Below are 25538 nucleotides of genomic sequence, written 5' to 3' on the forward strand. Positions count from 1 at the left end.
CTGTACAGTGTCAGAATTCTTTATATTAGGTCTCATGTCCCAAAATTAAGTTTCAGGGAATCCAGTCAATGGTAGGAGCGATTCTCAATGTATCCATTTTACGTCCAAGGCAAAGAGTGTCAGGGATATTTATGTCTGATTGTAGGAAATGACTCAATGGAAAAAATGAGTTTATGTTTTTAACTTATCTTCCTGGCTTGGTTGTTTCAACCATATCGCAATTCTGTCTCTAAAATGTTCTGATGGCTACGGAGACCAGGATTGTTACTAACATTAACTCTGACGGTCCCTTGTAGCTTTATTTTAGTGATGATTCCTCTTTGTAATATTAATCTGATGATATTTAACAAAAACCAAACCAAACCATCACCAAAAAATGAACAAAAATGAGTATTCTCTTGTATTGGCATTTTATTGTTTTTATTTTTTATTTTTTAGATTTACTTGATAGACAGAGATCACAAGTAGGCAGAGAGGCAGGCAGAGAGAGAGGAAGGGAAGCAGGCTCCCCTTTGAGCAGAGAGCCCAGACTCGGGGCTCCATCCCAGAACCCTGGGATCATGACCTGAGCTGAAAGCAGAGGCTTTAATCCACTGAGCCACCCAGGCATCCCTTGTATTGGCATTTTAAAGAAAGATTTTATTTATCTATTTGAGAGACAGTGTGCATGACCAGGGCGAGTGGCAGAAGGAGAGGGAGGAGCTAAACCGGGATCCCGATGCGGGACTTGATCCCAGGACTCTGGGATCAGGACCCTAGCCGAAGGCAGATGCTTAACCGACTGAGCCACTCAGGTGCCCTGGCATTTTTTTTTTTTTTAAAGAGAAAATTCTGTAGCCCTATCTGTAGTAACACAGGAGTTAGGAGGAGAAGGAGAAAATGAATTTATCTTTTTTTTTTTTTTCTCTTGTGTGATTCTTTTTGATCATATTTTCTTCTTTTGTAGTTTTATGGTTTTGTTACCACATGTCCAAAAGCTGGCTGTGGGTTCCTTTTCTTTGCTGCACAGCCTGGCACTGGGGTTGGGGACTCTGCATTGTTGCTGTCTTCTCTGTCTTCCCACCACAGCTTCGTGGTTCTTAGAGGAGACACGGTGAGCAGCGAGATCTCTGGCCCATCAGCAATACTCCAGGCTGCTCACTGCGGACTAGGAACGTTCAGAGGCCACTGGGCGACTTGTGCTTTGCTTTCCGGTTGCTTGGGTAACCGGTGTTTGGCACCAAGATCTGGCCCTTGACTGTCCTGTGCACCCTGATGTCAACGCCTCTGGGTTTCCGCCAGTTGTGCTTAATTTTAGCATATCAGTCTGACGGGTGTCTGATGAACGTTTCGGGCCACTAACAATCTGGGGCCTCACCAGGGCTCTGACGGCAGCCATGATGCCCGGTAGGACACGGCTGTCAGCTCCGTAGACGGCACCAGGAAGAGAGAGATTGATCCTATTTTCCTAGCGTTGCCTCCAAGAGAAATGATACTGCATTCACGTTTAACCTCAGCTCTTATAAATTAAATGTGCCTGGAGTTGTTCAAGTATTGGGAGATTCTATGGTAACAACGCATTTTTTTAAAATCTGTGTGTGTGTCTGTGTTCTCAGTTGGGCCCCGCATGTTCAAGGGCAGCTCACATCTCATTTGTCCTCCTGGAGCCATGGCTCACAGCGTCTGCCTCTTCATACACGTCCCCCAAGGGACTGCCATAGGTGTGTCGTCAGCGGCTTCTTCGTGAAAAATTCTGGCTCATCCTCCTGTGAGCTGTGTTTGATTGAAAAGACTATTTCTTCTACTGCAACAGGAGACGAACACTTTGACTTCTTTTTTCTACATCTTGAGAAAACCCAGATGCGAGAGGCTGATTGTATATCTTTTATACAAAGAATAAAAGAATTTATACAAAGAATAATTCACACTTCGTGTGAATTTCCACACAGAGGACGGTAACGCCCCCACGTCACTTGGCGGACGTCAGGTTTGGGTGTTTGAACGGCAGGTGGTGAGTGCTGATTTTGAGCTGCCCTGCTTAAAATTTATTTTTTTTCTCCCCAGAGTGTTCACTTACCAGTTCCCAGTAGTTTGGTTTTTCTTTCTCTCCTGGTGGGCTTAAAGCCTCAGAAATGCTTTGTTTATGCCACTGTTTAGAGACGGGGAAGAAAGAACGGGCTCTTATCTACAATCTGTGTCTGATAAAGACCGCTTTGGCATAAAAGAAGCAAACAATAAAAAAACCACAAGTGCAGGAGGCCAAGTCTTAAAGTATTCCCGCTGGCCCAAACCGAAGCACACCAAAATAAGTCGGGCTAGGGTGCTGACAGAGGGCTTACCCCTCTGCAGGTGTCTTTGTCAAGGAAAGACGGAAGGTACTTGACTTCTAGGTGAGTTTCCCAAGTGAGTTGATACAATAATCTTCAAAAGTCAAGTTTAAAATTCCCTGTTTAACGTTCTGGGAACTTTCTGGCTCATCGGTTGCACAATTCCCATCAGCAGTCTCTCCGACAAACAATAAAATATCTCCATCCATGTCTATTCTCTTGCTAACGAACGTCTTTACTTCAAGTAAGTTGTACAAACCACCATTTTTTTTCTGAAGTGTATTTTTTTCTGTTTTACCCCTACCCTTTTTTTTTTTTTTTTTTTTTTTTTGGTTTGTTCAGTGAGGTATCATGTATATATGGTAAAATTCACTCTTTTGCAAATGTGGAGTTCAGAAGTCTTCAAACTACATACAGCTCCTGGGTCCAATTTGGCCCAGTGCTTGTTTTTGTATAAATAAAGTGTTATTGGCACACAGCCTCTCCTCCTCATTTACATATTGCCTATAACTGCTGTCTTGCTACAATGGCAGACTTTGATCTGCAAAGTCAAAAATATTGTCTATCTCGCCCTTTACATAAAGTCTGTAGACTTGGCTACAGTTTTATGAATTTTACTAATTTAAACAGTCACGTCAGTATCACCACAGTCAAGATATAAAAAATTTCCATTGCCCTTAAAAATTAAGGAAGCTACAACTTGAGGTAAAAAATGGCTTTAGAGAAGTGAACTTTTACTCTGTATTTAAACTGACTTTAGGTTTTTTTTAATATAGTAAGTCATTAGGTATGCACAGTATATTGGACATTTGTGGTTGGTCTTTCCGGCAGTGATTGGCCACTTCCCTGCTCTACAGAACCCCTTTTCCTCTTGAGGGATTTAGTGGCCCACCATTTCTGTATCAGACGTGTGGGTGGGCTGGATCCCAGCTGAAGCGCCTTCCTTCCCTGCTGGTCCCAAAGATGCCTTCATGGACTCACATATGGGAGAGCCAATGGGCTGCAAGGGCTTCTGGGAGAGAACCGTTTCACTTGTCCCTGGGTGCTGTCCGAATAGAGTGTTCGCTCATTGGACTCCAATGAGGAAGCACCTTGAATAACTGACACCCGCTGGGGCCCATGGCAGATGTGGAGACTTGGTGTGGAAGGGAAGCGCAGGCTGCTTGGGCAGGCACTGGGAAGCGGAGAGAAAAAGGCAGCCGTGCTCACGTGCACTTTTTGAGCCCAGATCCAAGCGTTGCTTCTCCCTAGCCTTGCGGCCAGACCCTCCGGTGCATTTCCTTGAGTGTGCAGAGTGGTTGGAGAAGGAATTTCTATTTTGTGTGACTAAGTGAGCTGCAGTTGGTGCCCATTCTGTAACACTCCAGGATTACACAATCACAAAAACACCCCATGCAGGCGTGGGTGCTGTCGAGGATTTGATACGACTCCTTAGCTCTCTGGAAACAGAGATGGCCAAAGAAGGTCTTCCCAAGAAGGCAACATCGGATCAGGGATCAGGATGAACGGAGGGGGTTGGCTCTGCGGTTCAAGGCGGGGAGCCAGTTCTGGGCAGAGAGAATTGCAGGGGCACAGCCCTAGATAGGGCTGTGTTGGTTTGACCAGCCAACTGGCAGGTGTGGCTGGTGGGCTAATGGGTGGGGTGGGAGAAGCGGTTGGAGATAAGGGTATCGAGATGCACTTCATGTTCATGACTAATGGCTTCCTGTAGAATCACTGGCTGCAAAGTAAGCGTTTGGAAATGAGTATTTAGGGGGGAAAAATGTCTCAACCAAAGGGCAGCCGATGGCTTGTGGAGGTGCCGTGGTAAGCACGGGGATCTCTTTTTGCAAAGCGGGGGTTGGATTTTGGGAGCCTGGTGTGGGCTTCCCAGGCATGTAAGGATGCAAGGCCATTGCGGGTTGGATGGACGGCCACTCTTCCTGCTCCCTGCTGGAGGGAGCCCTGGATCTTCTGACAGGACCACTTCCCCTGCCCCCACCTGAGCCACCTGCCACCTCAGCAGTCACATCTCTGCTTTCGAATCCCAATTGCTTTGGTATCTTCGTAACGAAGGCTGTGCGGAAAACGTGCAGAGTCCCGGACGGGTTTCACTGTAGATGCAGCAGAATGCGCCGGGCATCCGGTCCCCAGCTTCGTGGGACAAACCCCTCCATGAACGTAACTTGCAAGGCAGTTCTTGGCCTCGTGAAGGGGAGCCCCGAGGGAATGTCTGGTGATGGCACCCAGAGAGCATTCACGTTTTTAGATGCTCTCGGGATTCACACTGAAGTCAGGAACCTTTGCTACTCTTTGCTCGAAATACAGTGACCAAAGACTCCTACTCCACATGTTCCACTGGACATGGGTCCAGAAAATGATAGAGCCTTCTTCCTCGAAGAGCTTGCACCTGGTTGGGACAGGCAGATAAAATAAGCCGGTAGTTTCTGGGTACTTGGTGCGTTTCATCCCCGCACCGACACGAATCAGTGCTTTGTTCCTCTTCACGGCTGACTAACGTGCCATCGATAAAACGCGTGCCGCATTGTATCCATCCGTTTATCACTTGAGGGACGTTTGGTCTGTGTCCACACTCTGGCTGTCAGGAGTGTGCTGCTTCGAACGTCGGTGTACGAGTTTTCGTGTGGACGTAGGCTTTCCATTTTCTCGGGGGATGCCTAAGCAGAGAAATTGCTGGGCTGACAAGAGATTGAAAGTGGGTTGGGATTGGGCATTTGTTTAAAGAGAAAGACCTGTTCCAAGAACTGGAGAGCTTGTAGAACCACAGACGAGCGCTGCTGGGTAAGGGAGAGGGTCCTGTGTGGTGTGAAGCAGTGGGCAGAGTCGGTCTCTCTTCCCCGGGGTCCAAAGAGTAATATTTATGGGGTTGCCTGAACTAGTAAGGGGTCTGATGTGGAGAGAGAGAGGAAGACAGAGACACGGAGAGAGACAGAGGTCCAGAGAGGAGTCGGGGAAGTGGGCGGGGGCATCTGTGTGACTGACTTTTTGCTTTTAGTTCACTCCTCAGAACTGAGAGGCTACATTTGACTATTTTTGGAAAGTTCTCTAATCCAAGAAGAAGGAATTTTGTAGCTGCTCCCGAGTGAAAAGTCACGGGTCATCTAAGACCCGGCACCCCCCACAGCTGTGGCGGGATTGGTTCTTGGATCTTTTGGATTCTGAGTTCGTGATCTAGCACGTGGGGCTCTGCGGAAGCTTTGATAAGAGTCTTTTTAAAGAAGGTACTGGCTGGCTGTTCTGTTCTGCTTTCTGTCTGGTTGTCCGTAAATACATCACACTAACCCGTCTCCGGACGGCACCGCACTTCCCCACCAAACTACGGGAATGGGGAGATGGTTTGTGACTGTTTATTTAGAGCAGAGGTGAAAGTTCTAAGGAAATTCGTAATGTCCTTTCTCTCATTTCTGCAAACCAGAGGTTACTTTCCCCCTCCTTCTGCGGGGCTGATGAAACCAAGCAAAAAGAACATTTCAAGAGGCCAGGCTCTTGGCGTGTGGCAAGCCTTTGGTTGGAAGGAAAGGAGAAGTGAGGAACAAGCTGTGAGGGAAAGAGTCCCCCTGATTAATCCGAATTGGCGGTGTTCGTCAGCGAGGATCCTTCCTACTCTGCTCTCGCCGGGCGCCCAGACACGACGGCTGTCATTTACGGCTTGTCTCTGCATTTGTACTTTCCTTGTCCTCTGTGCTCAAAGTTCATGAGCGACAGAAGAAGCATACTAATTAGTCAACTGTCATTTGGAAATGGGAAAAAAAAATAGGATTTACCATAAATTTTGAAATTCTGGATGGAGTACGCCGTAATAGTTTTCATGGCTTTCATCACATTTTTAGGGAATCTTTTTTTCCTTCCTTGATTACTTCTGACGCCTTTGCCCAGTTTCGTGATGGGGCTGCAGAGGAATGAAATCATTTCTCTTGTGTGGGATTGGGGGAGTGAGTTCCATTAAGAGAAGGTTACACCACAGACGCTGTGTAGCAACAGCTGCGTGGATGGAAAATTCCAGAGTCTTTCTTGTTACAATGTTTTCCATTTTTATATGTGCAAAGAAATGTGTGCTTAACTGAACTCAGCTGTTTGAAAATTCACAGAAAGTATGAGATAATACCTGTCTTTGCCACTTAAGCAATTTTAAATAACAGCAGAAAAGATGTGCTTGGTTTACAAGACTTTATAAAATACACATTTTGTGACCAGTACTGTGCCAAACACTTGGGGGGGGGGGCGGTTAAAAAAGTACAGTGTTTACATTCTGATTGATACACTGAAATGTATGTGCTTGAAATAATATGAGGGTTTTTTCTTTTAAAATGATGAGAACATGAAAGATTGCTGTAGGTTATTTGCATGGTTCATGGAAGTGGTGAGTTCTGAGTTGTACTTGGAAGATGGATAGAGCTTTTTAAAAAAAAAAAAATTATTGAAGAATACATCCAGAAAAGTGTATGTGTGTGTCTTACGCGGACGGCTTACTGACTTTTTACAACTGAGCACACCCATCAGATCAAGGCTCAGGTCCCTCTGGGGCCCTCCCCCATCCCTTTCAGTCATGACCACCTCTGCCTCTCTGAACAGCTTGAACTAATTTGCTCATTTCTGTACTTTCTGTACGCGGAATGATGCACAATGCAGGAAGCCTCTGTCCGACATGACGATACAATGATGCTCTTTTGTATCTAGTAGCTTCAGCCCATCCTGCTGTCCGAGTCAGTGGGTAAACTCGGTGTATCTCTATGGCGGAGTACTACACAGCAACGAACACGAATGATCTGCCAAAGAAAAATACCGCATTCCCCCCCTGCATTGTGTTTGGAATTTGCGGGGTTTCCAGTTTCACGGCACTTTGCATAACATCACCATGAACATCGAAGTGCATGTCTTTTGGTGAAAAGATGTCCACGTTGGGTATGCCTTTACCCAGGAGTGGGAGCGCTCTGGTTTAGTAGGTTCCTAGGCAACAGTTTTAGGCTTGGTCGTGTCAGGTCACACTCCTGCCAGCAGGGGACGAGGTTCCAGCTGTTCGTCAGCCTGGCCCTGGACCGTTTGGTCGCGTGCAGTCTGGGAGGCCCGCAGAAAGCCGGAGAAGAGCCCGTCGCCGAAGATGCAGAATGGCCAGCAGGCAACGGTCAGATCTGTCCTGGGGGGCAGTGAGCAAGGAGGTCTCTGCGTAATGGGAGGGAGGCTGGGACAGGGGCTGCCTGCTGCTCGCCCTACAGGCCGCTGAGTTTGGACTTGCTCCCCAGACAGAAGGAAACAGTGAGAGAGCCACTGTGCTCCTAGAGCATCTCCCTCAGGCCGTCTCACCCTCTGAGGCTCTCTTGCATTCCGGCTAGACCCCCTTGTGAATTGACAACGATCTCTGTCCCAGGCAGCTCTTCGCGTCACTCTGCTGCCCCATTGCCCCCCGAAGGTGCTTGCGGTGGTCTCTCTCGTAGAACGGACCGAGCCCTCTTTCTCTGCTGGGACAGGAACTTCGGCTGCAGGACTTGGGCGGGCTTTCTTTTTTGCTCTTTCTTCTCTCATGTCTTGTGTGCGGAGTCGATCGTAAGAAACTCCGGAAAATAGTGGAACAGTAGGGTTCCCGAGCACCTTTTAAAAATAGCTTGAGTTTTTTGAGTTTCGAGTTTCTTGCTGTCCTTGGCAAGCGGTCATGTTGTTCAGCCTGTCTTAACCGAAGTTCCTCTGGTAGCCCGAGTGCCCATATTCCAAGACTCTGTGGGAAATAGTTCTGGTGCTGTGTGGTTAGATACCGTAGCTTCTAGACACATGTGGCTGTTTAAATTTAAACTAATCAGAGTTGGGGCGCCTGGGTGGCTCAGCCGGTGAAGCCTCTGCCTTTGGCTCTGATCATGATCCCAGGGTCCTGGGATCGAGCTCCACATTGGGCTCCCTGCTCAGCGGGGACACTGCTTTTCCCTCCACTCCCTGCTCATGCTCTCTTGCTATCTGTCACTATCTCTGTCACTCTCTCAAATAAATAAGTAAAATCTTAAAAAAAATTATAAACTCATGAAAGTTATTATAATAAAAAAATAAATATTACTTTTTTTTTTTTGTTCTCAGTCCTACTAGCTAGCCACGTTTCAGCGCTCAGCAACCACGCGTGGCCCGGGGCTCCTGTGTTAGATTGCACAGGACGTTCCTCTCCTTGCAGAAAGATCTAGCAGGCCGCAGTGGCTGAGATGATAAAATGCCGAAGAAAGGAGCGAGGACTGAATTAAAAATGTGCATGTGATGTTGCCTCCCGTCTTAGTGGTTACTATAAAAACGTCTGCTCTTTGATCTAAGGTGCGTTGCTGTTAACACCATTATTTCTTTCTTGGACTTCTTTTTTCAGTCGTGTCTGATCGATGTTTCCTGCATTTTGTTCCTCTCACACATTATTACTAATTTTTTTTTTTTTTCCTGGCTGTGAAGCAAAATCTGGGTGGTTGGCCATTTCCCACAGAATCAAAAGCCGTTGCAACTTACGGCTACATGTTGATTTACTGTTCATGTGTGAACAGATAACTAACTTGCCCGTACAAATGTTGTCGGCAGCCTGTGCTTCCGGCCCTGCTCTGCAGCCGGGGGTTGGGGTGAGGTCAGCGGCAGGCGCGGCCACTCCCGTCTGAGGGCCTGCTGCCCGAACCCTCCAGTCGGTCTGGAAAGGAAGTGAAGAAAACTCATGGAGGATTGAACCAGACGCTTTTGATTAGGAAAATATTCTTATTTTTACGTGCCCTGGGGATTTTCGGATGTCGTTGGAAAATAGTCATATATCCCGTTCTTCAAAGTATTTCCTTTATCAGAATAAAACACACTTCAAACGGGGAGCTTGGATCAATAAAAAAAAATTAAAAGATAACTCTAACAGAATGCCCTCTTCCTTCTGATATAAGATGTATTCATTTCTCTCTCGTTCAAGATAAAATGAGAGTAATGTTCCACCGGCAGATTTGTTGTATCATGTGTGCTTTGGATATTTATGCATTCAAAAATATATATTGAGTATTGCTGCTTACTACACACTCAGTTTGGTCCTGGGGATGCACTGGTGACTAAAACTGGTCTGTCTCCTGTTTGTGTGGGACTCATTGTCTATAAAGGGGGGCCGGTGCCTCAAGGATATAGGAACTGGGGCGCCTGGGGGGCTCGGTCATTAAGCGCCTGCCTTCGGCTCAGGTCATGATCCCAGGGTCCTGGGATCGAGCCTCATATTGGGCTCCCTGCTCAGTGGGAAGTCTGCTTCTCCCTCTCCCCCTGCTTGCATTCCCTCTCTTGCTGTCTCTTTCTCTCTGTGTCAAATAAATAAAATCTTTGAAAAAAGGAGCGTCTGGGTGGCTCAGTGGGTTAAGCCTCTGCCTTCGGCTCAGGTCATGATCTCAGGGTCCTGACATCAAGCCCCGCATCGGGCTCTCTGCTCAGCAGGGAGCCTGCTTCTCACCCCCCACCCCTGCCCCTGCCTGCCTCTCTGCCTACTTGTGATCTCTAGCTATCAAATAAATAAATAAAATCTTAAAAAAAAAAAAAAAGAATATAGGAAATCCTATAAAAGGCACAGGAAGAGGAGACATAATTGGCAAAGATTGAAGGGACAGGACAATGTACATTGAGTGAGCCAAAATATCTTGATTTTGTACAAAAAGTCATGGAAAAAGTAGTGGTAGGAAGTAAAAGGACACAGGCTTCAGGGTCAAGACCTTTGGGTGTGTCTCCTGGTGTATGCAGTTGTCCATGGCTATGGAACAAATCACTCCCTACTAGCTTAAAACAAGTGCTTATTATCTCATAGTTTTGGGGGATAGGAATTTGGGAGCCACTTAGCTGGGTGGTTCTAACTGAAGGTGTCTCATGAGATTGTGGTGAAGATTCCAACCCTGGCTGAAGTCATCCGAAGCCTTAATTGAGGCTGGACGGTGGCTCACTCCCATGGCTTTTGGTAGAAGGCGAATGTTTTTTTTTCAGCATTTTGGCAGAAAGCCTCTTCCTCACCAAGTGGACTCATTTAACAGGCTGCTGGAGTATCTTCACAACATGGTAGTTGCCTTCCCTTAGAGTAAGTGATGCAAGAGTGAGCAAGATGGACGCCATCTTGCCTTCTATGACTTTGTCTTAAAAATCAGATATGTTCATCTCACATTTAGTCTATTTGTTGGAAGCAAAATCACACACTCCGGGGACGGGAACTGGGCTCCACCGTTTGAAGGAAGAAATACCCAAAAAATTTTTAACGCTGTTGCATGCACCCAGGCTCTTTTATAACTGTGGGATTGTGGGAAAGGTTCCATACTTCCCTCTTGAGTTTTAGTTTTCTCATATGAGAAATGGGTCTAATGATACCCGTGTCGCAAGGCTGTTGAGAGCATTAAGTGAAACCATAAGTGAAGAAACCTTTGCAAAGTCTGAAGAGTTAGGTAGAGGTTAGTCATTTAGGAAAAGCGCAGAGAATCATGGAAACCCGCACTTACAAACTCCCATTGATTCGCTTTAAGCAACTCGTTGAGCTGTGAAAGGTTTCCAGGATGATTCAGGAAGGATCTGGGCTGTGAAACACTGTCTTCACGTCTTCATTTCCTTCTCCTTCTGTTAGAATTCCAGCTTGATACGTGTGGGACCCTCTCGATATTGCTTTGCTTAAACTAATTTTTAACTTCTTGCTTCCTTGTTCAGATAGATTCCCTGATGCAACCGTCTAACTGCAATTTCTCTTGTTGGCTGGGTTCCGCTGAGAGCAGTTTCTGTCTTTGAATTTCAATTCTTTTTTTTGGAGGGGGGGACTTTTTTTTTTTTTTTTAATCCCCAAGATGTCTAAATTAATTTTCCTACCCACCTGTTATTTTTCTTTACTCCCAACACGCGCTTCCATTCATCGGTATGGCTGATGGCTGCACCCTCGGAGCTCACCAACGGAGAGAGACGCACACAGACTCGCGGAGAAGGCAGGCTAAGGAAAGCAGCTGGGGAGAAACGGAGGGCCGACTCCTCACGAAGAGCAGCAACATTACATGCATCCAATGTGCTGTTGAGTTGTTGCGGTGCGATTTTTAGCCTCTTGTCTTCCTATTTGACTTTAACATGGTTGCCAATCACGAGTCAGGATGCTCTGAGTCCCAGCGGGGAACCAGTAGTTTTAGAATCTGCGTTCCGCGTGCCCGTGCCGGTCGATCTCCGAACGTGGGCCATTTTTACCTCAGCTTTTGCCACGATTACTCTCATTTCTCCTCTCTCTTTCCTATGGTCCTTGTCAAAAGGGTGAGGAGGAGAGTGTCTGCCGAACGGTAAAACGTCGCAACAGAAACCTTCTAACACAACCTTCTTGGCTCCTTCAGTCCATCCCCACGGAGCCCGGACTCTGGTCTCCGTAACTGACTCCTGTGCCACCTGCTATCAGTTGGAAGAAAGCGAGGCATATCTTTTACCTTTCCAGAACTCCCTGTTAGGTGGTTTTGAAGTTACTGGACTTCCCAGTGGCTGTTGGAACGAATGAGGCCTCCATGATGTGGCTGTGGCGATGGTGCTTTGGCCGTGGACACTGCCATCAGGGATAAAGGCAGGCTCCGCTGCACACCTGCTCTCGTGGACATAGGTACCTTTCCGGTTGTTCGGGACGTCTTTGACTTGAAGTCAGGAGACCTGGATCTGATATGGCTTTGCCATGGTCTAACACTGCTATCACCTGCACGGGCTGAGTAACGCGGCCGCACAGCGTGATTGCTGGCTTGGGTTGCACTTGCTGAGTGATTCCACAAAGACACGAACACAATAAAGGTAGGACCTTGCGTAGGTGTAGTGATCTGTTTCAGACTCCCTCATCCATACAGCAGAATGATGATTTTATCATTCCTCAGCAATCACGTTAACTCTTGACATTCATTAGAATCCCTTTCTCTGTGAGTTTTTATAAATCTTTCTAGTAATGAATAGCGGAGCCCCTGGCATAAAAAGAAATGAATTTATTGTTGACGCTTCCACAACCGTATGAGTTTCGAGCAGACAGATTGCCATGAGCAGAGCAAGCTTCCTTTTCCAAGGTACAAATTGCTAAGTTTTCCCTAGTTATGTATTTGCTACCAAGTTGCATGACTGATTGATATTTTAGGAATTGATTGGCCACTGCGTGTCTTTTGTCTGAAAACCGGTGAAGACCATGGACAGTGGAATACGTAATGCTGCAGAATATGGGACTAAAAGCACTAAGCCTGTCCTGATGATGCTTGATTTGACACCAGCCCATCGGTCCGAATCTGTGACTACACACATTTCCTTAAAAGGCGCTCTGCTTTGAAAATCTCTTGCCGGAGTCGAATTAGACAAGCACGTGGGGTTTCAATTAGTCTTGTAAGTCAAGAAAACCCCCTTTTGTTGTACTTCTTTGCATATTAATCACACACAGTGGTGTCCCTGCCGTCTCTGTTACGTTTCTGGAAGGTCTGAGGGACTCTGTGTAACGTACGGAACACCTGTGCAGGGAACTCCCATGTTCCTTATGAATTCCACTCTGTTCTACCCCATCGAAGAGATGATAAAACAGCTTCTCATAAAGCCCCTGAGAACAGATGCCTTTGATGGCTGGTTTTATTCACGAGAATGAACATGGCTCGAAAGCAGTGTTGGAGGCTATCGCCTCTGGTGTCAGACGTCACGGTCTTGATCCCTGTCCCGCCTCAGACTACCTGTATGGCTGGGGCAGCCTTTCTTTATTCTCTCTCAGGCTCAGTTATCTCATTGTGCAAGGTGGGACCACCCACACGGTTACTGGGGAGTTAACGAGGAGTAGTAACGGAATAGTTGAACACTCAGATCGGCAGCCGTCAGAGAAGGTGTTCAGTAGGGGCTTCTGCGCGGAACCTTAGGTTAAGCGTCCAACTCTCGGTTTCGACTCCGGTCGTGATTTCAGGGTCATGAGATTGAGCTGCACGCTGGGCTCGGCACAGAGTCTGCTTGGGATTCTCTCTCCTTCTCCCTCTGCCTGTCCCACTCATGCTCTCTCTCTCTCAAATAAATAAATAAATCTTTTTTAAAAAAAGTGCTCAGTAAACTTAAGAAAAAGGAAAAACAAAAAGCCACTCCTTTTCCTGTGACGTAAAGAATAAAATCTGGAAAAACAAGAAAGCAGGATAGCTACTGACTAAATTTTCTTTCTCTCCTCCTCCCCCCGCCCTCACCCAGGATATTTCCTTATAAAATTAGAGAGTAGACTTGGGAATGAGAACGTGGTGGCTGTGGGTAGAGAAATGTCTGGCTGAGGAAAGAACTATTAAATAGACATTTCATATTTTGGGTAATTACCCAGAATACAGAAGGCAGTTTTCCATGCTTGGGAAACTCCCTACTACAGTGGGAGAACCTTCTTAATTTTTGTTTTAAATTTTATTGTGCATAACAGGCTGTGTTCCCGTTAGACGCCATCTGAATATTGGATTTGCCCATATAATTTCATGAACTGAGTTATTCGCCTATCTGTGAGTTCTCATATATTTGATTCCATGAATATAATTTGATACGTTTGGCTAAAACGTATAAGAATTTCATCTTGGCATAGACTTAGCAAGATTGGAAACATGTAGCAAGGTATAGCAAGTCTGGTTGGTAGGACTCTGTAAAGAGAGAAATCATTTGTTTCTTAAACAAATATGTTTGTCTGTTGGCATATTCAGTATAGTCTTAAATTCATCATGTGCCTTTTAATATTCAGTCCATTACATGCACAGAGTAAAGAGAAGACGTGAGTTTAACCCTTCTCCAATGCAAATATTTGGTAGAGCATTTACAGTTTTATCTCAATATTTTCTCTTGAACTCAATTAAGTTATCAAGCATTCTTTTGCAGAAAAAAATTAAATCATCCTCAGTGTAGTATCAGTTTGATTAATATTTTTTATCACTTAGAGTATTTAAAAATATAATTTCGCAACTCACATGGGTTGCTGGCAAGTGATGTAGACGTTCATGGAAAATTCTGGAGAGCCATAGAGACCATCTCTACCCCCTTTATCAGAGCCTAATCAGAAGAAGGAACTTTGCAGGAAGAGGGACAGTGGTTCTCAGAAGTAAATATTTAATTGATGTGCAAAATATCCATATTTGGTTCTTGATATTTTTAAGACTAACAGTAAAAAAAAAAAATATTTTATCTGATCTGCTGGAAGGGTTGACATCTGCTGGAAGGGTAGACGCCTTGAAAAAATTGTTTCTGGTTGGAGTTGAGTCCTTTTCTGGGGAATCTGTGCTCTTTATGTATATACATACGTATGTTCAAATTAGTATGGTTTTGAATGTAACAAACTACCCCCAGAAGGTAGCAGGCTTAAGACAATGGTATTAGTTTCTCCTCTCTTGGGTTTCTATGGCTCGGGAACTTGGGAGTGGCTTAGCTGAGTGGCTGTGGCTCTGGGTCTCTCAGGAGTCTGCTGTCCCTTGTTGACGGGCTGCCATCATCCGAAGGCTTAACTGGGGCTGGGATCTGCTTCCAAGGCAGCTCCCTCACTTGCCTGACACCTTCATCCCTTTCTGTCTGGCCTTTTCACATGGTGCGTAAGGATTCTCCCAGCCTGGCGGATGACATTTCACAGAGTGGGTGATGCAAAAGCCCAGAGTGGAAGCTTAGAGATCACACACTCTCATTTGCACTGTATTCTCTTGGTGCAGGGCCAGTCCTGGTTCAGCGTGGGAGCGAGTTATGCAAGGGTATGAATCCCAGTTGGTGAGCATCACTGGGGGCCGATGTGTTTAGTACAACACCAGGACTGGACATGATCTACTTAAATATAAAGACAAAAATGATGCAAGGTTCAAAAAGATGAGTTCAAATACAACAAATCTGACAACCATGGATGTGGTCTGCTTTTGAACAAAAGATCAGTTTATTTTTTATTTTTATTTTATTTTATTTTATTTATTTATTTGACTGACAGAGATCACAAGTAGGCAGACAGGCAGGCAGAGAGAGAGAAGAAAGGAAGCAGGCTCCCCGCTGAGCAGAGAGCCCGATGCGGGGCGTGATCCCAGGACCCTGAGACCATGACCTGAGCGGAAGGCAGAGGCTTAATCCAGGTGCCCCCAAAAGATCAGTTTTAAAGATACTTTTTTTTTTTTTTAACGGATAAAGATTTAAAAGCTTTCATGTATGCAGTCATTCTTAAGCTTGGAATTGTTCTTTTTCTCCTTTGCTTGGCTGGAGGTTATGCATACGTAAGGACCTTAACACCTATAATGGTAATTCAAGGGCACAGGTCATTAGAAACAGAATACATGTGTATGTGCTATGGTTCAATAATGAATGTGTTCATATGGAGAGGAGTCTGGGAAATTTGGGATTTATAAGCGAGTTAGAGGACTCTAATGTGTATCTGATTCCACAAAGTCTCTCCACCATTGGGAGTCTTGAAAGGAGTATGTTGAGGTCTTTAAATATGGCAGAAAACCCCACAATGCCTGCTCTGGGGTATTAGGAGACGCACCTGATATAGCCTCATGAGAAGTGGCTTCTGAGTTTTGAGATGGCTTTACCCCATGAAGCTTGGCCTCATGTCTCGTTAAAGTCATCCTTGGAACAGAGCCCTGCGTTCCTTGTGTAGCAGAACAGAGGAACAGACTGGAGAAAGAGGCAATTGGAGACAAAGATTCAGACAGGGAAAGCAATACCCAGATTCAGGGGTCCACAGTGTCTAAGACCGGGGCCACTCATAGCTGTTTTACGTCACCAGTTTTCATCCAGGGTGTTACTGCCTTTGCAAAATGGAGTGACAATGTATCTTTACAGGTTTTCTGTTTCCTTGTTGGTTTTGCTTGCCTTTTTTTTTTCCCTTTTCTTTTTCTTTATTGAAACTGGCTTTCCTGAACACCCAAGTTTGAAAAATGGAATGGTGGGGCTCCTGACCACCTCTCAGGATTTGTTGTGAAGAAACAAAATGGAACAAAACAAAAATACGCCACTACCTACCACAAACTTGACCTCGGCAGTAAGAAACTGCAAGGAGGGCACCTGGGTGGCTCAGCTGGTTAAGCGACTGCCTTCGGAGCCCAGGATCGAGTCCTGCATCAGGCTCCCTGCTTAGCAGGGAGTCTGCTTCTCCCTTAGACCCTTCCCCCTCTCATGCTCTCTCTCTGAAATAAATAAAATCTAAAAAAAAAAAAAAAAAAAAAAAAAGAGAAACTGCAAGGAGATATAGGGGTTATGATAAAGTTGGACAATTCTTGGAAAGGATTTAATAATAATTTGTCTTTAAGGTACCCCAAAATAAGATATGCAAGTGAGATAATATATATTTTTAATTGGATTTTTTTTTGGGGGGGGGAAGGCATTCTTGTCCAGGCTCCATTTGCTAGAGGCTTATTTTTATCTGGGTTCTTCCTTTTCTAAAACTGTCGGAAAGAATTATTTTCTCAGGACATCAGATTCTTGGCTCGAGCTGTAACCAGACAGGCTGCAGATTTTTTTTTTAAAGTATCTTTTTCTTCTTGTTTCTCATCTTTTATTTCTCAAAATACATGTGCTTTTTATAGATATGGGAGCAATTTTCAGATTGGGCGCTCTGAAAATAGTTTGAATTAGAATATATTAGGAGAAAAATCATAATTTACCCACAGGAGCACATCATGTTTTATTTTATTAAAAGCAGTACACAGAGGCTGCAGACAGAGAAAAAAATGAGGTGGAGATTTTTTTCTCTCAGCTATTATTTAAGCCATCGTTTTGTTTATGGGAATCGTTTTTAATGTTAAATGGACACATTAATTAAAAATAAATTTAAGCACAAGTTACTTTTCTGCTTTGCTTTGTTTATATTTCTCCTCAAATATCCTCCTGGGGATTGAAGAAGTCCAAAGGGTCATATTTTGCAAGGGTATCCTTTTCCAAGTACGGGCTTAACCCTGTAAGACTCCAAAGAACTTTGCTCCCTGGATCCACGTCTCCTGTCTACTCCCAGCGACTCTCTTCTGGTCACTTCCTTTCTCCTTCTACTCATGATCGCAGTGTTGCTTGAACTCTTCATGTGCAGTTTAGTTTTTATATTACGTGAAATTGTTACTTTTCATCTAGTAATAGGCTGATTGTGTCCTATCTGTCCCAAAGTTGGCGAATCGTTTCCATTGCTCTTGGCTGAAGTCCAAAGCCCTCTAGCTCCCAAACCAGGCACCACGAAACATGCAAATCCCACATGATCCACTAATCGCCCATGTGGGCTTTTGTCCCAGACAGATGAAATTTATGTCCGCACATAGATCCATCTATGAATATTCATGGACGCTTTACTTGTAATATCTCCAGAGTGGAAAGAAGCAACGTCTGGTGTCCTTCTCCAGGCGAATGGTTAAGCCAACTGTGATCCATCCGTTTAATGGAATAAGCTAAGAAATGAGAAGGAACAGACTATCGATACAGCAACTTGGATGTCTAAGGAGTGTGCCGAGTGGAAAGAGTCACTCAGTTATTAGTTGGAGGCTGTTCCCAAGGCAGAATAGTTCCTTGGTGTTTATAGCTTGCTGCTCTGAAAAGCCCAGTAGAAGACTGTCACCATAGAAGTCCCCAGGCCCGACAGTTGCTGGGTGTTGGCAGTTGGAAGACCGCGTTGGAGACGTGAAAATGTATGTGCCAAGGGGATATGCGTAAGCACGGAAAGAACTTACTACTGAAAATGAAATTAAGGAACTCTCCAGAAAGTAGAGAAAAAAGACGAGGAAATGGAGAACAGGAAGGATAAGAAAACGAGAAAGGCCGCTCGACAATGTCCAATATGTAAACAGTAGGAGCTCCAGAAAGAGGAAAAACGAGACAAAACGAAACAGGAAACAGAGGTAATACATCATAATTTTTTTTAAAGTCCAAAAAGTGGATTTTCGTTTCTGTAGGAACATGGTGGCAGCTTCGTTCTGAATTGTCTCCTAGAAAACTTAGGCACCCCGAGGAAGACAACAGCGTCCTACAAGACACATTTTCCGTGAATGTAGGAAATGGAGAAAACCTGCAGACTCAAAACTGTGAGCACATTTCCTCCAGTCAAGAGCCGGCAGGAAGCCTGGATGGAAAGTCACCGCAGTTTTATGTAATCCCAGTGGAAACACAGTGTGCCCTATCAGGGAAAGTTTGCCTGAGAGTCATCCCCCTGGAGGTGCTGCTTCAAGTCGCGGGAAGAACCAGCTTCCATCAGTGGTGTTATAACATGTTTACTGATCACTGGGGGCTCTCATGATCCAGGCCAGGACCTGAGGCTCTGCACTTCCAGCAGGTCTGGGGGATGCTGGTGTTGTCAGTGGACCCTTGGATTAACGCAGAGTTTCAGCAGGGCTCTCAGTCCTGGTTGCGCCTTCTCATCCCCTGGAGTGCTTTAAAAAGGCCTGCTGCCCAGGCCTCATCCCACAGAAGTCCATCACATCTCTGGGGACCCAGGCATCCGTGATCAATTTGGGCTCTAAAGGCAGAATCCGACAATTAGGTGTCAAATTAGATGTGCTACGGGCCACAAAGGTACCCTAAAGAGGGAAAGCAGGCCAGGTGAAGTGGAGGGGAGCTGGCCGTCCCCCAGGCAGTGGCCGTGTGCGAATGTGTGCCCCGTTGCTAGCAAATGCTCTGGTTATTCAAGAGAGCCAGGCATTTCGGTGCAATGCTGGTGGGAGAATTATGCATTTTTCTCCTAAAAAAAAGGATTGATTTATTTATTTGTTTAGATCATGAGCTGGGGGAAGGGTAGAGGGAGAGAGAGTGTGAAACAGACTCTATCTGGGCTGAGCACAGAGCCAGACATGGGCTCGATTTCCACAACCCTGAGATCATGACTTGAGCCGAAACCAAGAGTTGTACACTCAACGGACTGGGTCATCTAAGTACCCCCCAAACAATGCATTTTTATGCAATGCCACCCAATCTGGATTTTTCTGTGACACCTGAGCTGGACACCACTGGGCAGACTGGAAAAACCTGCTGGTTAGCTTGGTAGCAACTACTGATCAAGATGAGAGCTCAGAAGTGTGCAGGAGGCGTTTGTGTCATCCCAACGACGGAGGCTTGGAAAGTGCAGTGGGCAGGGTCCAGGAATGCCAAACCCTTGCCGTGCTGGGGCAGCGCTGTCCCATGAAGAACGAGGAGGACTTGTCCTGACAGAGTGACAGGTGCCCCACCAGAAAAAAGAGGCACGTTATGACTTGGGGAAGACAGTTTGAAAAACTAACTGTAAAAACAAAAAACAAACCCTAACTGACTATGTAATCTAGAAGGTTTCTCTACCTTATTTCCTATGATACAGTTTTGTGTTTCTCTCTACATCTATCTATCTATCTATCTATCTACCTGTCTATCATCTATCTGTTTATCATTTCTTTGGTATCCAACTACATACACAGAAAAGTTATTTTTCTGGTAGAGAAGTATTTGAGGCAATGGGAAAATATGAATGGTCAAAGTGTATTATCAAAAAAAATCATTTTAGTTTGACATTGACTATATTATACATTCTAAAGTTTTGTAGTCAGATTAAGCCATAAAAGACTCCCCCTAGCATCTTTACCCAGGCAAGCAGTTGTGTACTTCTACAATAATATCTTTTACCCATTTATTAATCTGTATAACATGTACTGGGACGCCTGGGTGGTTCAGTGGCTTAAACCTCTGCCTTCGGCTCAGGTCATGATCTCAGGGTCCTGGGATGGAGCCCCGCATGGGGCTCTCTGCTCAGCAGGGAGCCTGCTTCCCTGCCCCCTCAACCCTCTGCCTGCTTCTCTGCCTACTTATGATCTCTGTCCAATAAATAAATAAAATCTTAAAACAAAACAAAAACATGTACCTTAGTACATTTCTTTTGGGATTGTCAGCCCATAAAGCATCCCAACTTTCTACTTTTACTTTTCATTCATATCATTCTCTACTCTTGTTAAAGTTTCCAAAAAATGCCCAACAATATACAACGAAAAGAATTATCTTTCGCCACCTGCCTCAGTAGGTTATATGTCAGGTGTGGTTTTATGGGCTTGCACTGCAAAGATCTAACTTTATATTACATAGAAGGAATACTGGAGAGGTATTGCCGATGAAAAGGCATCATGCTGGACAGTGACCACGTGCATCGAGGAAGAAAAATGGAAGTAGGGCTGACTTGTCAGTTTGAGGCTCTGTCATGGGAGAAGCGGAATGCCCGTCGGCCGTTCATTCCTGGAATGGAATGCATACTAGCACCGCAGCCGTTCACGTTTGATTTAAGTCTTTACCTGCTCAGTTTTGTGAGCGGCGAAATAAAGAAGAATCTCTAATGCGGCGTGGGTAAGAGCTGTCCTTGGTCACCATCTGAAGTCATCTTAGTCACGCCCATCTCGGCTGTCCAGAAGTTAAGCAAGGACCCAGAGGGGCGGGTTCGGCAGTCGGAGCTGGCACGCAGCCGGCTGTGTTAGTCGGCGAGGGCCGCTGCACAGAGCTCCCCGCACTGGGCGGGTTAGACAACAGAAACCGATTATCTCACAGTCCTGGAGGCTGGAAGTCTGAGATCAAGGTGTTGGCAGGGCCAGGCTCTCTCTAAATGCTCCAGGGAAGACTCTGTTCTCATCCTCCCTTAATTAATTCCATCTGAAATGGACCTAGTTCCAAACAGAGTCACATTCTCAGGTCCTGGGGGTTAGGATTTCAACATATGAATTCTGGGGAAATGCAATCCAACCCATAACAGAGACATGCGATACATATGTATTGAATGAATGAAGAAGGGAGATGGGGAAGGGGCTGGTCTGGGCCCCATGCTCCTTCCAAGTGGTCGGGACACTGCGTGTTTCTGATGCCAGCCGTCCCAGGAGTCAGTATTCTGACTGAACACAGGTGTCAGTGATTGTAACTTGATTCTTTATCGACACAAGAGGGTGATTCCTTGAGTGACATGAATGGTGACAGTACATAGAGGGCCAGTGGCTTAATAATAAATAAAGTAGCAATGTATAAAGGATTTTAGGAAGACTATCCAGTTATGGCTAGACAGTGGCTTTGGATGTGACCTGTTGGTTCCTGAGCCGAACCTGCAAATTTGGACGCTGGGCACAGTGCTGTGCAAGGTCTGAAAACACGGTAAAGCCCGAGTTTGGGACATTGCCACAGTCCCTACCTATGCTCTCTGCTTCGGGTTCCCTAGACTTTCCTCTCATTTGGCTTCTAGCCTTGCTCTGAGTATCTGTTCTAATTTGACCTCTTTTGTCTTCTTAGTCATTAAGACTTGCCACTTACTTAGATCACAGGACTTAAGCTCACTGCAGAATTCTTAGACATTTTGCATTTAATTTCTCCAAAGTTCTGTCTTTCACAGAGAGGAACTTTCTGTTGTGTTTACGGAAACTTTGACACCTGTGTACCTACCATTCACTGCTTTTGTTCCTAATTGCTATGGCACAGATCTGTACGATGCTGGAAGTTCTGGAGTTGCAGAAAAAGAAGCACCACGAGGGGAAGGAGTCACGTTTGATTTTTTTTCTTTCTTTCTTTTCCAGCTGTATTCTCAGTTCCTAAACAGCACCTGGCTGGTATTTGTTTTCTTACTGAGATTCCTTTCCTGCTGGGAACCTAAGTGCTAATCGCTTCAGCCTTTAGCGCAATGATTGAAAATAAGTAATGTGGACATTGTGGAAGGCATATTATGTGCCTCTATACTTTAGGCTGTGGGCTGCAAGCTGCTGGGAAAATTCTCCTCCATTATTTAAAATAATCTTCCCATATACTGTTTTCTGCATCTGTAAATAAACCCTCTCACTTTCTTTCTTTCTTTCTTTCTTTCTTTCTTTCTTTCTTTCTTTCTTTCTTTCTTTCTTGCTTTTTTTTAAAGATTTTATTCATTTATTTGACAGAGTTCACCAGTAGGCAGAGAGGCAGGCAGAGAGAGGACAGGGGGAAGCAGGCTCCCTGCTGAGCAGAGAGCCCGATGCAGGGCCCAATCCCAGGACCCTGCAATCATGACCCGAGCCAAAGGCAGAGGCTTAACCCACATGAGCCACCCAGGCACCCCTAAACCCCCTCACTTTCAAGTGCACCTTGTGTGTACTGAGAGCCGGCTTCACATTCAGGTAGGGTTTTCTTTAACACACTTCAAATATGGACTCTTCCCATATGAAACCGATACTAAAAAATTAGCAACTCCCTGGCCAGGGAGTGGCAGAAACAGGACTCAAATCAGGCTTTCGGACTCCAAGTTCAGTGTTCTCCCCAGGAAAATAGTCAAGAGACTGTTTTTCTTAAGACACAAAAGAGGGAAAGAGGAAATGCGTAACTTTTATGACAGTTCATGGATCTGAAACTGGGAGCAATCACCCCCCACCCCCCAGGTTTTGGGTGGGGAAAACTGAACTCCAAAGCCTCCCTCCCTCCCATTTCCAGTAATGGGAAAAGAGCGCCTGGACAGAGTTCTAGTAGAACACGTCTAGTAGTAATAGAATGCTGGCCTCCATGCCAGCCATAGTGGTAATTTTAAATATTCTAGCAGGGTCATTAAGAAAAGTAATGTGATAAAAAAACAGATGAAACGAATTTTAATAATATATGTAACTGATCCAATATATCAAAAATCATAGCATTTCAGCCCATAATAAATAAATAAGTTACTAATGGGTATTTTGCATTCTTTTTTTCATTCCAGATCTTCCAAATCCTGCGTGGATTTTACACTGCTTGCATCTCTCAATTCAGGCCAGCGATGTTTCAAGTACTCAGTCGCTGCGTGTGGCCAGTGGCTGCCCTCTTGGACAGTACAGCTCCAGGACAGCACCGAAGCCCTCATCTTTCTTTCAGCACATGCACCCTGTCTCCCTGACTTACATGCTATTGGTATTCACAAAATAATAATCATAAAGAGCTGGTGCTTATTTTGAATTATTGTAGGTGGAAGAAGGCAGGAGTAGCAACCAGCTGGGAAGTATATGTCATTCGTGGAAGATGTTTTAAAAATTCTCAGTCTTGTCCAAGTAAGGCAAATTAGTAATGAAAACTACATTATAAATTTCACAGTGGGGCATAACATTGAACATATTTGTGTTCTGAAGATAAAGGTGACTAATACGCTTTTGACGTAATGCTTCCAGGATTTCTGATTCTCATTCTTTGAGTTATTTTCCATTAAAACTCCTTCCCTTCTCCCCGGCACCCCCTCCACCCACCCACCCAAGGAGTAGCACATGGGCCCTTAAAACATCGTGGTAGGGGAGCTGCTCTCCTTCTCCCACTTAAATCTGTTCAGATGCTACCAGGTCAGTCTTTCCTAAAATATGCTCAACAGAACAACAATTCTGTGGGATGTGGTTAATGATTCTACAGGGAAAAAGAGTTTCTGTGTCCCGATGAGTTTGGGCAATACTGGGCTAATCCTATCAGTTATGGTGGGATTTGGCTACGTGTGACAAAATGGGCTCACAGTTTTAACCAAGCAGGAATTAATTTCTTCTCACATTACAAAAGATCCAGACACAGTCCAAGGCTGCTGCCGTGACTTCACACTCTCCCCAGCGTCCCAGACTGTCTTCTTCCTCTTGTTTCTTGAGCTTGTCCTTTTAATTCTCATGCTCATTGTCTCCTACTTGCAAGATGGCATCCCTGAATGTGTGTGTTTTAGGTTCAGAGAAGAAAGGAGGAATGGAGTGCAGGAGGAACGGAGGGATGAATGGAAAGGGGTTAGGAAGGATGCAGGGAAAGAGGGATGGCAGGAGGCAGGAGTTTCCCCACAGTCTCTAGGAGTCTCCTACTTTGGTTTCATTAGCTGGAATGATGTCCCAAGGCTCTCTGCAGCTTCTGGAAAAATGGATGTTTTAGGGACGCCTGGGTGGCTCAGTTGGTTAAGCAGCTGCCTTCGGCTCAGGTCATGATCCCAGCGTCCTGGGATCGAGTCCCACATCGGGCTCCTTGCTCAGCAGGGAGCCTGCTTCTCCGCCTGCCTCTGCCTGCCTCTCTGTCTGCCTGTGCTCACTCTCTCCCCCTCTCTCTCTCTGATAAATAAATAAAAATCTTTATAAAAAATGGATGTTTTAATAGAGCACATTGTCGTGGTAAATTAAATCATTCTTCTCTTCCTAAGAATGAAAGAGATGGAGTCTGGAATGTTCAGTAGGTGCCACATGGACTCCAAAGTTTTCTTAGAGCCTTTTTAATTTTTTTAATTTTTTATTTTTAGCATTTTGCTTTGTCCATGTCAAATGGTGGAAATACTAATCTCCTTTTCCCCCCATAAAATTTTCATCCCCCCCCCCCCCCCCCGCCATGATGGAACTTAAGAACTTTCGTTCTGGAAAAGAAGCTTTGGGGAAGTTGTATTGACGTGTCATGGTGAGAAAGCCACATGTCCTAAAACCGAGAGGAATGAGGGGTCTGTGGACGACCCCGGTACGGGGCGAATCGTGATGTTGCCTTTGCCCTTTTTCTCTCCTGTCCGCCTCCATTGTCGCTGAGGTTGGTCTCCCCTCTGTTTGGGCAATCAGCCATGCATGGACATGTTCTAGGGGCTTGCAGGGGACTTTTTGCTTTCTCGATGCAAGGGATAGCGGACGTGCACCCTAACTTCTTCCTTCTACCTCGAACACAGATACCATGCCGTAAGTGACAGCGACCGTGTGGCCCAGACCAGTGCAAGTCCCCGGGGAATTCCAGAACCAGCACCGCGTCCGTGAACGGCAGCCTGGTGGGGACCCGAGAAACAGTAAGTCTCCATCGGCCCAGGTGGCAAGCCTCGCGCTCCAGGTGGAAGCCTCGCGCTCCAGGTGGCAAGCCTCGCGCTCCAGGTGCGGTCAGGAACCAGCAGGTGGTGGTGGCTGGGCCCCGCCCACCTTGACTCCCCGCAGCCTCAGCGGCAGAGCGAGCCCGCCTCATCTCCCAGCAGCCTCAGCGCCCCGGGTTGCTTCCCCGCTCCCTCACTGCGTGCGCCTCAGAAGGCGACGCGGCGCCTGGGGCTTGCCCGCCGACCCCAGCCCTCACGGCAGCCCCGCCACCAGGGAGAACCGCGTCCCCCGACGCCCCTGGACGCCCCTGCGGGGACACTGGCCCGGAAGGAGGGGCCTCGGGCTGCCGCCTCCCAGGGCGCGCCGTCCCTTTCCAGACCGCGTCGGAGACCGGAGGCTGCAGAGGCGCTGCGTGGAAGACACGCGCAGAGCTGGGCGCTTCTGGGCGAGCTGCCGCCTCGGGCGCGAGGGCCTGAGCAGCGGCGCCTGAGGGGACACTATGCGCCTGAGGGGACGCTGCGCGCCTGAGGGGACGCTGCCCGCCTGAGGGGACGCTGCGTGCCTGGGAGGACGCTGCCCGCCTGAGGGGACA

General features: G+C 46.0%; 1 long non-coding RNA gene across 3 annotated transcripts in view; it reads left to right on the top strand.

Annotated features, from left to right (window-relative positions):
* Positions 1–25286, top strand: part of LOC309856896 — a 40346-nt gene extending 15060 nt beyond the window's left edge. Inside the window, exons 2-5 of one of the 3 annotated variants that reach the window (XR_014307398.1) lie at positions 8367–8591; positions 22882–23069; positions 24814–24947; positions 24989–25286. This is a non-coding gene — a long non-coding RNA (uncharacterized lncRNA). Of the gene's footprint in view, positions 1–8366; positions 8592–11106; positions 12054–22114; positions 22313–22881; positions 23070–24813; positions 24948–24988 lie in introns of those variants that run through there. The other 2 variants (XR_014307399.1, XR_014307400.1) reach the window with 2 other exon arrangements.
* Positions 25287–25538: the final 252 nt, after the last annotated feature.

This window comes from Mustela nivalis (genome assembly GCF_964662115.1).
Source record: "Mustela nivalis genome assembly, chromosome: Y".
Lineage (NCBI taxonomy): Eukaryota > Metazoa > Chordata > Mammalia > Carnivora > Mustelidae > Mustela > Mustela nivalis.